This window comes from Lithobates pipiens, unplaced genomic scaffold, assembly GCF_037356315.1.
Source record: "Lithobates pipiens isolate NorthernLeopardFrog02 unplaced genomic scaffold, aLitPip1_a1.2 Scaffold_57, whole genome shotgun sequence".
NCBI classification, from domain to species: domain Eukaryota; kingdom Metazoa; phylum Chordata; class Amphibia; order Anura; family Ranidae; genus Lithobates; species Lithobates pipiens.
This window is the reverse complement of record NW_027507879.1, coordinates 67,901-82,097: the sequence shown is the minus strand read 5'-3', so window position 1 is coordinate 82,097 and position 14,197 is coordinate 67,901. Positions and strand designations below refer to the sequence as shown.

The following is a 14,197-nucleotide window of genomic DNA, read 5'->3' as shown; positions in this document are numbered from 1 at the left end:
TGCTGTTTTTGGTCATTTAAATGTAAAAATCATTAGGAAATTCTAAACAAAATGTGTTTACAAGTCAGCAAGGGGAATTGAAGCCACAAGTAAGGGTTAGGGTCACTGATGACTCATAAATAATATATATTTATACACACACACACACACACACACACACACGTTAAAAAGGAGGCAAAAAAAAAAAAAAAGAAGAGGATATACACACCTATGTACTGTACACACACACCAACACTAAATAGGATTGGTCCCAGCACATATATTAATTAGTTCATAAACGACCCAGAGGATGGGGTAACCAGTTCAATCTCTGTATTTGCGCACAATACTAAAGGTAAGTAGGGCAATAACTTCTCCGCAGGATGTGGAAACCTTGCAAAAAGATCTGAACAAATTAAACGGGGGTGGGCAACTACATGGCAAATGAGGTTCAATGTAGAAAAATTTAAAATAATGGATTTGGGTGGCAAAAATATGAATGCAATCTATACACTGGGGGGGGAACCTCTGGGGGAATCTAGGATGGAAAAGGACCTGGGGGTCCTAGTAGATGATAGCAGCATGCCATTGCTGAGCCTAACAAAGCAAACAGAATATTTGGCATGCATTAAAAAAAAAGGGGGGATCAACTGCAGAGAGAAAATGATAATTCTCCCGCTCTACAAGACTCTGGTCCGGCCGCACCTGGAGTATGCTGTCTAGATCTGGGCACCAGTCCTCAGGAAGGATGTATTGGAAATGGAGCGAGTACAAAGAAGGGCAACAAAGCTAATAAAGGGTCTGGAGGATATTAGTTATGAGCAGTGGCGGTGCGTCCATAGAGGGTGCAGAGAGCGCCGCCCCCTCTCTCCTGCACCGCTCTATCACCAATAGATAGAATTGATAGAGGAGCTGTCAGAATTGAGCTTAATGTCGGAGGTGGGAAGGACCCAGCCAGGGTGTGAAACTGACAAGTAACAGAGGCAGATCTGTCAGATTTGAGCTTGATGTTGGGGTGGGTGGGGCCCGGCCGGGGTGGGCAAGACTCAGCAGCTATCAAACATCAGCCAACGATTTGGCTGCTTAAGAAAAAGGGGCAGGCCACATACAAGTAGCGGCCCGCCCAGATCCCATTGGCTGGTGTTTGATAGCTGCTGGATCCCGCCCACCCCAGGCGGGTCCCGCCCACTCCGGCCGGGTTCTGCCCACCCCCAACATCAAGCTGAAATCTGACAGATCCTTCTCTCTCCTCTCTGTTGCTTGTCAGTTTCACAAACTTAGCGCGGCGCTTGATGCTTGCCAGAGCTGCTGAGTGTGGAGGAGGGAGGAGGACGGCAGTCAGTGTTAATGTGCTGCATGTCTGGGGCATCAATAGTGAGTGGGCTGGTGGCAGCTTAGGCACCAGGTTGCGATTTCTGGTCGCATTGGGGTTTGTCGAGCCCTGGCCTAGGCTATAAGAAGATTACCAAGACCCTGAAACTGAGCTGCAAGACCATACAGTAGTTTAACAGGACAGGTTCCACTCAGAACAGGCCTCGCCATGGTCCACCAAAGAAGTTGAGTGCACACATGCTCAGCATCATATCCAGAGGTTGTCTTTGGGGAAACAGATGTATGAGTGCTGCCAGCCTTGCTGCAGAGGTTGAAGGGGTGGGGGGGGGGGGGGGTCAGCCTGTCAGTTCTCAGACTACACGCCGCACACTGCATCAAATTGGTCTGCATGGCTGTCGTCCGAGAAGGAAGCTGCTTCTAAAGATGAAGCACAAGAAAGCCTGCAGTTTGCTTGAAGACAAGGACATGAATTACTGGAACCATGTCCTGTGGTCTGATGAGACCAAGATAAACTTATTTGGTTCAGATGGTGTCAAGCATGTGTGGTGGCAACCAGGTGAATAGTACAAAGACAAGTGTGTCTCGCCTAAAGTCAAGCATGGTGGTGGGAGTGTCATAGTCTGGGGCTGCATGAGTGCTGCCGGCACTGGGGGCTACAGATCATTGAGGGAACCATGAATGCCAACATGTACTGTGACATACTGAAGCAGAGCGTGATCCCCTCCCTTCAGAGACTGGGCCGCAGGGCAGTATTCCAACATGATAACGACCCCAAACACACCTCCAAGATGACCACTGCCTTGCTAAAGAAGCTGAGGGTAAAAGTGATGGACTGGCCAAGCATGTCTTCAGACCTAAACCCCATTGATCATCTGTGGGGATCCTCAAAACAGAAGGTGGAGGAGCGCAAGGTCTCCAACATCCACCAGCTCCGTGATGTCATCATAGAGAAGTGGAAGAAGACTCAAGAGACAACCTGTGAAGCTCTGGTGAACTCCATCCCCAAGAGGGTTAAGGCAGGGCTGGAAAGAATGGTGGCCACACAAAATATTGACACTTTGGACCCAATTTGGACATTTTCAATAAGGGGGTGTACTCACTTTTGTTAGACATTAATGGCTGTGTGTTGAGTTATTTTGAGGGGACGGCAAATTGACACTGTTATACAAGCTGTACACTCACTACTTTACATTGTAACAAAGTGCAATTTCTTCGGTAATGTGAGGGGTGTACTCACTTTTGTGAGATATATATATATATATATATATATATATATATATATATATATATATATATATATATATATATATATATATATATATATATATATATATATATATATATATATACACACATACACATACATACATACATACACACACACACAAAATATGCATTTCAGGTGAGTGACTCAAAGCATTGGAGTTAGAGGATTAGAATGACAGGGTATTCAGCAGTGTCCATAATTCATGCAAATTAATTGGTTATGTGGTACAAAGATAAAAAAACAAACACAAGATACTAGCGCTTTAAAAGATACTGGTGTGTCCTTTTCAGTTCAGTCTGTATTGTTCATTAAAATAAATTCAAAACAGTTTTTATCAAAGCAAGATGTTTTTTTTAAAAAGTTATCCGAGAAAACAGTACTTGGAATTTGCTGAAAATCCAGAAAGGTTGCTTGCTGTCCTTAGAGGATAAGGGATGTATGTGCACAATCACCTGCGGCAGCTGCTTCTTTAGGCTGGGTTCACACCGCTGCGGCTGGGAGACCCGGATGTGAGTCGCACCGCACTGCAGTGCAAATCACATCCGATCTCTGTGCGATGCGAGTTCAGCCATACAGATAGTATGGCTGAATTCGCATCGCACCCGCCGCAAACTTGCACGGGACCCTTTTTTGGTCCGCAGCAGAATCGGATCGCATGGGTGTTCACACCATGCGATCCGATTCCTGTCCGAGTTTGCAGATCGCACTGCGATATGCGGACTGATCTGGGGGTGTCATTATGGTTTCACTGACACTCCCAGCAGTTCACACTGCCCTATGTGAACGGGAAGCATGCGATGCAGGAAAACGCCGTGGATTTGCGGCGTTCCCGCATCGCTCCTGTGTGAACCTAGCCTTAGAGTGAAGTCATCTCATGAATAGGATACCAATAAAGGAATATATAGAAGAGCGCCAAATCAGTAAAAAGTGCATTTATTTTATACAATTAATAAAAGTCTCACTTACATCCATAATTATTATTGTCCTCCGTTTGATAGTCAAATCACTGTTCCCTGCAGGGTATACCTGCACTTGAAAAAGGAGCGCGCATGCCCGAACGAGGCTTGCGCAAGCTCAGAAACGCGTTGTGCTTTTGGGTACCCCCCCGGCTGACGTCACACGCTGTCTACGAGCCAGTCTGAGTCTGTGCATCACAGAACACAGCAGAGCTTCCCCTAGCGCGCTGTGGAGGAAGATTCATCCAGTAACAGCACCAGCGAAAGGGAACAGTGATTTGACTATCAAACGGAGGACAATAATAATTATGGCTGTAAGTGAGACTTTTATTAATTGTATAAAATAAATGCACTTTTTATTGATTTGGCGCTCTTCTATATATTCCTTTATGTGGTACAAAGAAGCCCCTAGCAGTTCACTACAGCTTGCAAAGTGGCAGAAAAAATATAACGGTATATAGCCAGGGAGTACCCAACGACCCTTACAGCATCACAGACATACAGTATGTTTATTGATGCATTCATTATCTCACTTCTATGGTGACAATCACTCACCGACTAACAGTCTTTGTGTAAAAATATTGAAATGAGAAAAACAGGTCACAATAACGACTATTCTCCTCCTCCCCTCTGCACACCTCCCAACATTTTGAGATGTGAATGAGGGGCACCTACTAGAAAATTTATGTAGGCATAGGACATGCCCCCTGCCACACGCCCTTAAATATTTAACCCAAAAAAAAAAAAAAAAAAAAAGAAGAAGGTTAAATCCACAAGTGTTTTTTTTTTGTTTTTTTTACCACTACTATTCCTTTATATTGGCTTTTGGAATTTAAAAAATGCAGCAATTTAGAAATCAGATGAAAGGTTTAGCACTGGGAAACTTTTTGAAAGATAAAAAGTGCATTTTATATACAACTATATAGATCAGATCAAAATGAGGGACAAATGAGGAGGACAGAGGGACATTGCTCCAAATCAGGGACAGTTGGGAGGCATGCTGCTGCACTTATATAAAACTTGCAAAGTGCACTGAATGATTTGGAAATTTACTGCCCTGAAGGCTGTCTGAATGTCTATAGGCAGCCTTACTTTGGCTACCTGTGGGCATAGGTGTCCCCGATAATACATGGGGAGACACCTGCCATCCTCTTTTGGCAACAGATCCCAACATGTTTTCATATGACTCTTCCTTACAGGCAGAAACCACATTGGGTCAATCACATGGTGATTTTACAAAATGTTCTTATGTTAGAAGTGCTCATCACCCCCCTCTAGGGAAGCCTCCCTCAACCAAGGTTCCCCTTGGGGAACTGCTAGGAGGTTCTTTGAGTGGATTCGATCTCCTACCTACACTGACCTCCCAATAATGCTATTCTGTTCATTTTAATAATAGAAGTTTCAAGAACATATTGACAAAACTGTTGTATTACAGAACAGGATGGTATAAACATTGATCTGCCAGTATGTAAAATATGCCATTTTATTATTATAAAAAACAAAAAAAAAAAAAAAAAAAAAAAAAAAAACCACACACTACAATTTAGGGATCATGCTAATGTACCGCAAACTTTAGGTATAATGGCTAGCAGGAGTTTCCCAAGACCTATACAATATTTTAAGGGTTCCTGACAAAAATTGTACTGCAAAAAAAAAAAAAAAAAAAAAAAAAAAAAAACACCACACACCTCACTGTGCCTCTTACTAAATGCTTCAGACTGTCTACTTTCCAAAAAGGGGTTATTTGGGGAATTTCTGCTGTCCTGACGTTTTAGGACCTCATGAAATGAGATGAGGCTGTCAGTACATCCGAATTGATCAATTTCCAAAATATATACAGTGGAGAAATTATTTGATCAAATAATTTGATCCCCTACAGACTTTGCAAGTTTGCCCACTTACAAAGAAATTAAGGACCTATAATTTTTATCATGTGTGTATTTAAAAAAAAAAAAAAAAAAAAAAAAAAAAAAAGATAGAATGAATGAATAGAATTAGAATATCAACCAAAAATCCATGAAAAAAAGAAGAAGGAAAAAAAAAAATAAAAAAAGGGAAACCCCGCAATACAAATAAATGGAGTTGCAGTTCAGTGAGTAAAATAAATAAGTATTTGATCCCCTACCAACCAACAATAATTCTGGCTCCCACAGACTGGCTAAAGTATGTGCTCATGTGGTATACAGATTAGTCCTGTCAATTTAACCACTTCCTGATCGGCGCACGGCGATGTACGTCGGCAGAATGGCATGGACAGGCACATCCCTTTAAGAATGCCGCCGTGCCATCGCATGCGCGGCGGTCGGGACCCCCGCGAGTCCGGTCGCGGGTCCCACAGACTCATTTGCCGCACACACAGCCCAGCCCCCAAAAGTTAGTAACATGACCCTAGGACACACACAACCCCTACACTGCCTCCCCCTGGTTAACCCCTTCATTGCCAGTGTAATTTACACAGGAATAAGTGCATTTGTATAGAACCAACTCCTGTATAAATGCCAATGGTCCCAAAAATGTGTCAAAAATGTCCGATGTGTCTGCCATAATGTTGCAGTCACAAAAAAACCAAATCGCTGATCGCCACCATTACTAGTAAAAAAAAAAAAATTTATAGTAATGCCATAAAACTATCCCCTATTTTGTAAACGCTCTAAATTTTGCACAAACCAATCAATAATCACTTATTGTGATTTTTTTTTTTAACCAAAAATATGTAGAAGAAGAATATGTATCGGCCTAAACTGAGGAAAAAAAAAAATTATATATATATATATATATATTTTTTTATGTTTTTGGGGGATATTTATTATGGCAAAATGTAAAAAATAATGCGTATTTTTTTCAAAATTGTTGCTCTTTTTTGTTTATAGTGCAAAAAGTAAAAACCACAGGGGTGATCAAATACCACCAAAAGAAAGCTCCATTTGTGTGAAAAAAAAAAGGACGTAAATTTTGTTTTGGAGCCACGTCTCACGAATGGCCGAATCGCAAAAAAGTGGTCTGGTCTTAAGTCAGCAAAATGGTCCGGGGCTTAAGTGGTTAAGAAGGTGCTCCGAACGACAACTCGTTATGTGTATCAAAGACACCTGCCCACAGAATCTCTCTTCCTTTCAAACCCACCATCATTTTTTTAGTCCACGATGGTGCAAAAACGCACAACAAAAAAAACTTTAAGTGTATAAAAAACCATGCATGTGAACACACACACACAAAATAGTGCACTTAAGGGCGAGCTTTAGTCCACCCCCGAAGGGGCAGGACTTTTACCCTGACCCCCAGGGGGCAAGACTCCCTACGGGGACATAGGTTTACATGGTTGCCTAGCAGACCCCATTCTTCTAGGACAGCTGAAGCCATCCCTGAATACCAAGTCAGGGGAGCTCTCCCAAAGAGAGAAAGGAACCTGAGGGTCACACATCCTCCCCGTAGACGTCAGGGTAAGCCCAAGGACTCACGCCCTTTTTCCAGTGAAAACACACACAAAAGTGAAAGGGGACACAAACATGAGAAAAAAAATAAAAAAAATAAATAAAAAAAAAAGGCGGCTATGCCAATATGTGCAGTGGCGTAGGCCCTAAGGCCTGTAGACAAAAATTGCCCCTGGACTTAGCCAAAAGGCCAGGCCCTAAAAGGCACCGTGCAGAAAAAGCTTTTAGTGGCTGTGACCATGTACCTTTTCACACCGTGGGGTCCCACACCCAAATGGTACTAAAAGCAACCCCAGCATGACCACTCCCAGGGGGCACAGACACTGTGGACCTTCTGCCTTCCCAGCCCATGACCAGACAAGATAGCCCCACTCACACCAGGAGGTAATGGACCCTTCCAACTTTCCCGGGGAGAATTTACTACCGGCTCCCCAATATTGCTTAGTGCTCTGGTTTAAAGAGGAAGTAAACCCTGATGGGTTTACTTCCTCTTTTTTTTCCCTGCAAAGGTAAAGCATAATGGACTACTATGCATCGCATAGTAGCTCATTATGTGTCACTTACCTGACACAGGAGCCAGCGAAGTCGCCGCTGTCCCCTGTAGTCCCCAGCATCCATCTTGCTGGTGGCGTCTCGCAGCTCCGACGAATCACAGCGGCGAAGCCGCGATGACGTCACTCCCGCGCATGCGCACGGGAGTCGCGTCTCGCAGCTCCGCCGCTGCCATTCGGCGAAGCCGCGATGACGTCACTCCCGCGCATGCGCACGGGAGTCGACAAATTAGGCAAATCCATTCTTGGACTTGCCGCATTTAGTGCGCCTGCGCGCCGCTGTCTACGGCGCATGCGCCGTAGACAGCGGTGCCCATTTTCGGGGCAAATATCTACTAAACCATATAGGTTTAGGAGATATTGCTTGGACCTACAGGTAAGCCTTAATCTAGGCTTACCTGTAGGTCAAAGTGGTTTGAAAGGGTTTACTTCCTCTTTAAATTCCTGCCAGTACTAACCTTCCAGGTTCCCATCACTCCAGCAGATTTATTTTAATTTTAATTTAGCTGCCACTCCAACCATAGGTCAGGATAGTAGCACAGCACCTCCACCGGATCACTGATAAGAACAAATACTACACTTGATCTTAGCCAAAAGGGCAGAGAAGTGATCATCATGGGCAAGACCAGAGAGCTGTCAAAGGATGTCAGGAACAAGATTGTAGAACTGCACAAGGCTGGAATGGGCTACAAGACAATCAGCAAGAAACTTGGAGAGAAGGAGACAACTGTTGGAGCAATTATTAGCAAATGGAAGAAATACAAAATAACCATCAATCACACTCGGTCTGGAGCTCCATGCACAATTTCGTCTCATTGGGCAAGGATGATCATGAGAAAAGTGAGGGATCAGCCCAGAACTACAAGAGAGCAGCTTGTGAAGGATCTCAAAGCAGTTGGAAACCGTCACCAAACAAACCATTGGTAACACAATACGTTGTCATGGATCAAAATCCTGCAGCACCCACAAGGTCCCCCTCCTCAAGAAGGCACATGTACAGACCCGTCTGAACTTTGCAAATGAACATCTAAACGATTCGGAGAAGGATTGAGAGAAAGTGCTGGGGTCAGATGAGACCAAAATTGAGCTCTTTGGCAATAACTTGACTCGCCGTGTTTGGGAGGAAGAAAAATGCTGAGAACTTGCCAATTGTCTATGTAATACATTCCTGCTACGTATGCTATATTACAGAAACCCTATCCCATCTACCTTTGACTGAATATGTACAACATAGTCAGCACTGATAGTTAATGACCATTCTAAAATAATGTAATAATAAAAACCCTTTTCTATGAAAATAAATAAAATCATATAAAGTAAAACTGTTCCAGATACATCCTTGTAATCCAAAAAACTTGTATATTAAAGCAAATAGCCCCATAAGAAATAATGAAAACTCAAATAATTTGTTTCACAACCATTTATTCATAGGCCCTTAGTCTGTATAAAAATATTATAGTAATGTGACCAGGTTGTGTAACCATAAAATGTCCATCCACAAATGGAAGCCTCCACAAGGGGATTAGAAGCAAAATCCAGCAGGAGATACAGAGTATAAAAGAGAAGAGAGGTGAAGAGAGGTGCCTCTCCAAGTGTAGCAATATGTTGCTAAATGTTGTACCTTCATTAAATGTGTCCATATTGCTAAACTGAGGTGCCTCTCTTCTCTTTTATACTCGGTTGTGACATGGCACTACTTGTATATCAAGTGAAATTTTATAAAAATTTTTTGCTCGTCTTGCAAAACGCGCTCAAAGGTTTTACAGTGCTAAGTATATTAAAATATCTGGTAAACTGCAATGTCTCAAGAGTCCTAAGCAAGCAGGGCTTTTTATGGGATGGTTCTGGTCTGAATGTCTTTTAAGGGTGACAGGTCATCTGGGGGTTGATTTACTAAAACTGGAGAGTGCAAAATCTGGTGCAGTTCTGCATAGAAACCAATCAGCTTCCAGGTTTTAAGGTCAAAGCTTAAATCACTTTCCGCCGGCAGGGCGTCCACAGACATCCTCCCATTATTGTGCGATACGCTCTGTGATCATCGAGTCCTTTGGACTCGGCTGATCCCAGATCAGGGTAAAGGGCCAATCACAGAAGTATACACTTTTTTCTCCTCATGCTGATAGCATGGAGGAGAAAACAAGAAAGCCAATAACCGACTTCTGTAAGCCCTTGTACACACTGTCAGAGATTCCGACGGAATGTTTCCTATCGGACCGTTTTGTCGGATAATCCGACTGTGTGTGGTCTCCATCGGACTGTTTCCGTCGGAGTATCCGACGGACCAAGTTTTCCAACTTGTCTATAAAATTTTCCGACAAAATGCTCCGATCTAACATACTCCGATCATGTGTAACCTACTCCGACGGGCAAAGTGCCACGCATGCTCAGATCAAATTTAGACCAAAGCTATTGACTACTAGCCTGAACGTAGTCCAGTCGTAACAAAATAACGTCATCACATTATGTACAATCGGATTTTCCGACAACTTTGTCTGACCGTGTGTATGCAACAGTTTTCGGACAAAATCCAACGGATTTGGTTGTCAGAATGTCCGACTGTGTGTACAAGGGCTTACAGGGACATCGGTTCCAACAGTGCTGCTAATCAGTGCCTCATTATCAGTGCTGGCTATCAGTGCCATCTACCAGTGTCCATCAGGGTCACCCATCGGAGCCCATCAGTGCCACCCATTGGAGCCCACCAGTGCAGCCTCATCAGTGCCCACCAGTGAAGGAGAAAAATTACCTGTTTGCAAAATTTTATAACAAACTATGAAAAAGGTTCCCCCCCCCCCAAAATGTTCTGTCCCTTTTTGTTTCTTCAGCAAAAAAGTAAAAACCCAGTGGTGATTAAATACTACCAAAAGAAAACAATTTGTTAAAAAAAAAATATGATACAAATTTTGTGTGGGTACAGTGTTGCATGACCACGCAATTGTCAAAGTGTGACGTCGCTGAACGCTGAATACTGGCCTGGTCAGGAAGAGGGTATAAGTGCCCAGTAAGCAAGTGGTTAATTGAACAGGTTGAAGTTAGAAGCCGATTGGCTACCATGCACAGCTACAATAGATTATGAGTGCTCCAGTCTTACTAAATAAACCCCTTGGTATCAGAGTGTCTGGCCCTTTGCACATTTGAAAAAAGCAATAAGACCATTTGTGCATCCCACAGCTATTCTTCGTGTGCACACACATGTGCTACAACTGGGCAATAAAGTTGTTTTTTTTCAGCGATTAAATTGTTACCATGTGACAAGTCTTCAGCTGGCAGTTTTTTTTTTCTTCAGCCAATCTTGATTCTCTGTGGTCTTCTAGCAGGAATGACTTGTGGAGACTCAATTAAATTTTAGTACAGGGCACTTGGCAAGACCCACCCCTACTATTCTGCATTGTGTAGTCAGCAAGTTTATAAAGACGCATCAGGAAGGCTTCACCACTGGAGTCTTTTCAGGTCCTCGGTTTAAAAAGAAACCCTTTAAAGAGCATCTGCTGGGACACTGATTCTTTGAAGTAATGACTGTCTGGTTATCTGTGATGGAGACTCCTGAGGCTTAGAGATAACATATTTATTGAGAGAATAACATTAATGTGCTAGGATCACTTTCAGCCAGCTCAAGAAATAAAATGGCTTTATCTGGTGTAATAGCTGTTGTGGAAGTTAATGTTTCACTTTATTTCAGACACTTGCCACAGATAAGATGCCTTGTGTTGCCCCAATGTCTCAGCGGGAGAAGTTTTCTTTTCTCACCGGGGAATTAACAGGGATGTTAATTCTCTCCTGGGCCCGATTCTAATGTCAATTCTTGTTTAAGTAGACAAGATAAACAGATCACATCGGTTTTATTAATTGTGTTTGTAGAAGAAATTAATCTGCACATTGAGCTGTACAAGGCAAGCTGAACATTGATGATAACACGGACTGGAGGTGTTGGACAGGGAAATTAGCAGTTTACATGGTGTACATCCAGCAGCGATAAGGTGATGGAAAGGTTCCCATGTTCAGAGAGAGGGACACAGCAGAGCTGTAAATGGGGCAAAGCCTCACAACTTTAGGAAGTACAATGTAAAAAGATGGCTGCGCGTCTGGAGGGCTGGTTGGGTCCTTTAGGCCCATAGGTCTGGTAATGCCATCAGAGACGCAAAGAATGGCAGCCGCTCATATCAGATCAATAGCACAGGAAGGGTGCATATGAGCAGGGCAGTATACCAAATAATAATAAAAGAAAATTACCCAATAGTGCCCCGTTGTTGGTGTCAGCGGGAGGAATAATGCCCCATTGTTAGTGTCGGCGGGAGGAATAATGCCCCATTGTTAGTGTCGGCGGGAGCAGGGCTTTTTTTCCCCTCAGAGTTTAGGTGCAGGAACTCCCCCTTTTCGGAGTTACCCCTTGTCTTTACCCCTGAACACCAGTCCTTGGTTCCACCCCCTACCCACCTCCCAGCAATGCACCATTTAGAGCACAGAACCAAATAACATTTGTGATATTAAGTAACTTGTATGGATAACAAGAAAAACCGTAAAATAGATCCCCCCACAGCCAACAATCGACCTACCAGCAACAATAGATCCCCCCCGCAACAATGGACCACCTACAACAAAATACCCTCTAGCAACAATAGACCCTCCAACCAGCCAGCTAGAATAGACTATGCTCTTAACAGTAGATCCCTCCCAGCGACAACTGATCACCCCAGCAACAATAGCTCTCCCACTGCAAAACTAGATCCTTTACAGAGACAATAGATCCCCAGAAGCAACAATAGACCTCCACAGCAGCAATTAACCCTCCTGCAGAAATAGATCCCCCCCCCCCCCCAACAATAGATCCACCAGCATCAATAGACACTGTAACACAACCCAGCACTCCTTGCCATTACATACATCCAGTGCTGGAGGTGCGGGAACTGCATTCCCCATGTGTTCCCGCTGAAAAAAAAAAAGCCATGAGCGGGAGGAATAATGCCCCATTGTTGGTGTCAGCGGGAGGAATAATGCTCCACCATTACTGTCAGTAGGAAAGGGGGGGGGGGGCAAATGGCCCTTTTGTCCCTATATAAACCTGGCCTGCCTCCAAGGTATGCCTGCTCTCAATATAGTCGTTGCCACACACTCACACACTCACACACTATGTATATAGTGATAGGGCAAAATGACATTTTTATACCCTCTTGGGGTATGTGTAAAAACACACTGTGTTGAGCTTTAATGCACAAAGCAGTTCATTCATTTGGACTGCCAACAGACCAATACAGCTAAAATTAAAAAGGTGTATTTTTTTGGATGTAGCACACTGCCACATATTAGTATGGTGCACTAGTGTTTTGGGGTGCACCACCAGGGCTGGGACAAGGGGTGGGGGAGGGGCCGCTGCCTCGGGCACAGTGATATCATGTGAGATTGGGGGGGGGGGGGGTTACATGGCGAGTTCCTGCCTCTACAAGTTGACAGGAGAAGTGACAGCAGCAACACTACTCCTGTCAGCTTAGCGCGGAAATTGACAAGCCAAATCTGGAGAGCAGAAGAGAGCTGGGAAGAGGAGTGGGTTGTGCTCTCCATCCCCTTTAGCTCCTACCACTGCAGCACTCTTGCATTGGGACTGTCAAATGGGGACCATGCAGGGTTTGCTTACCGGCCCCCCATCTTTTCCCAGCAAAGAATGTGGGTAGAGGGCAGGTGAGCAAACTCTACAAATCACAGATCTGACAGTCATTGGTGTCCCCAAGCCACAATCCCATACCCTTAATGCAGCCAGCATATCCCCTCCATTTGTGCCAAGGAGGAGTATGCTAGGGAGGGGAAGGGAGAAAAGGATCAGTGCTGGGTGGGGAGTTGAGGGTGTGGAGAGATTTGTGCAGTGCTTAGCTTTGCCTTGTGGGCTCCACATCCGCACAGTAGCTGATCATGTACATGCACTTTTTTTTAGAGCACCCTGGGATCACCAAATCCTAGAAACTCTATTTATACAGTAAATCACATTATTTAGGCCCCTTTACACTGGGGCAGTCGGTGAGTCGGTGGTAAAGTACCGCTATTTTTAGTGGTGCTTTACCGTCAATTTTGTGGCGCTATTCGGCCACTAGTGAAACGCTTTTACCCCCGCTAGCAGCCGAGAAAGGGTTAAAGCCACCACAAATCGCTGCTGCAGCAGCGCTCTGCTAGTGGTATAGCCACGCTGCCCCATTGATTTCAATGGGCAGGAGCGGTGAAGGAGTGGTGTATACACCTCTCCAAAGATGCTGCTAGCAGGACTTTTTTTAGCGTCCTGCCAGCGCACCACTTCAGTGTGAAAGACCTCAAGGCTTTCACATTGGAGAGACAGCAGCGGCTCTTTCAGGGGGTTTTGCAGGCTCTATTTTTAGCGCTGTAGTGCCTGCAAAGCGCCCCAGTGTGAAAAGGGTCTTAAGGCTCGTCTCTGGCCTGCCTTCCACCTCTGCCAAAATATTGAATAAAATCAACTGTACTTCTGTTGAAAAGAAAAGCATGGAAACGTAGGAGGAGGTGGCCCTGAGCTTAGCCACAGAAACTCTAGTCAATATTTACAAAAGTAGAGTGCCATGGGTTCTAGGGATCCTGTAGTACTATAAAGATAAACCTTGGAGGTTCCAGCCCTACGGACCGGGGAAAAAATAAATAAAAATCTACAAGCAAGGGAAATGTACTGGTTTATTTTAAGACAACATGAAG

General features: G+C 44.1%; 1 pseudogene; it reads right to left on the bottom strand.

Moving 5' to 3' along the window:
* Positions 1–7,992: 7,992 nt before the first annotated feature.
* Positions 7,993–8,124, bottom strand: LOC143958152 (U2 spliceosomal RNA; annotated as a pseudogene).
* Positions 8,125–14,197: the final 6,073 nt, after the last annotated feature.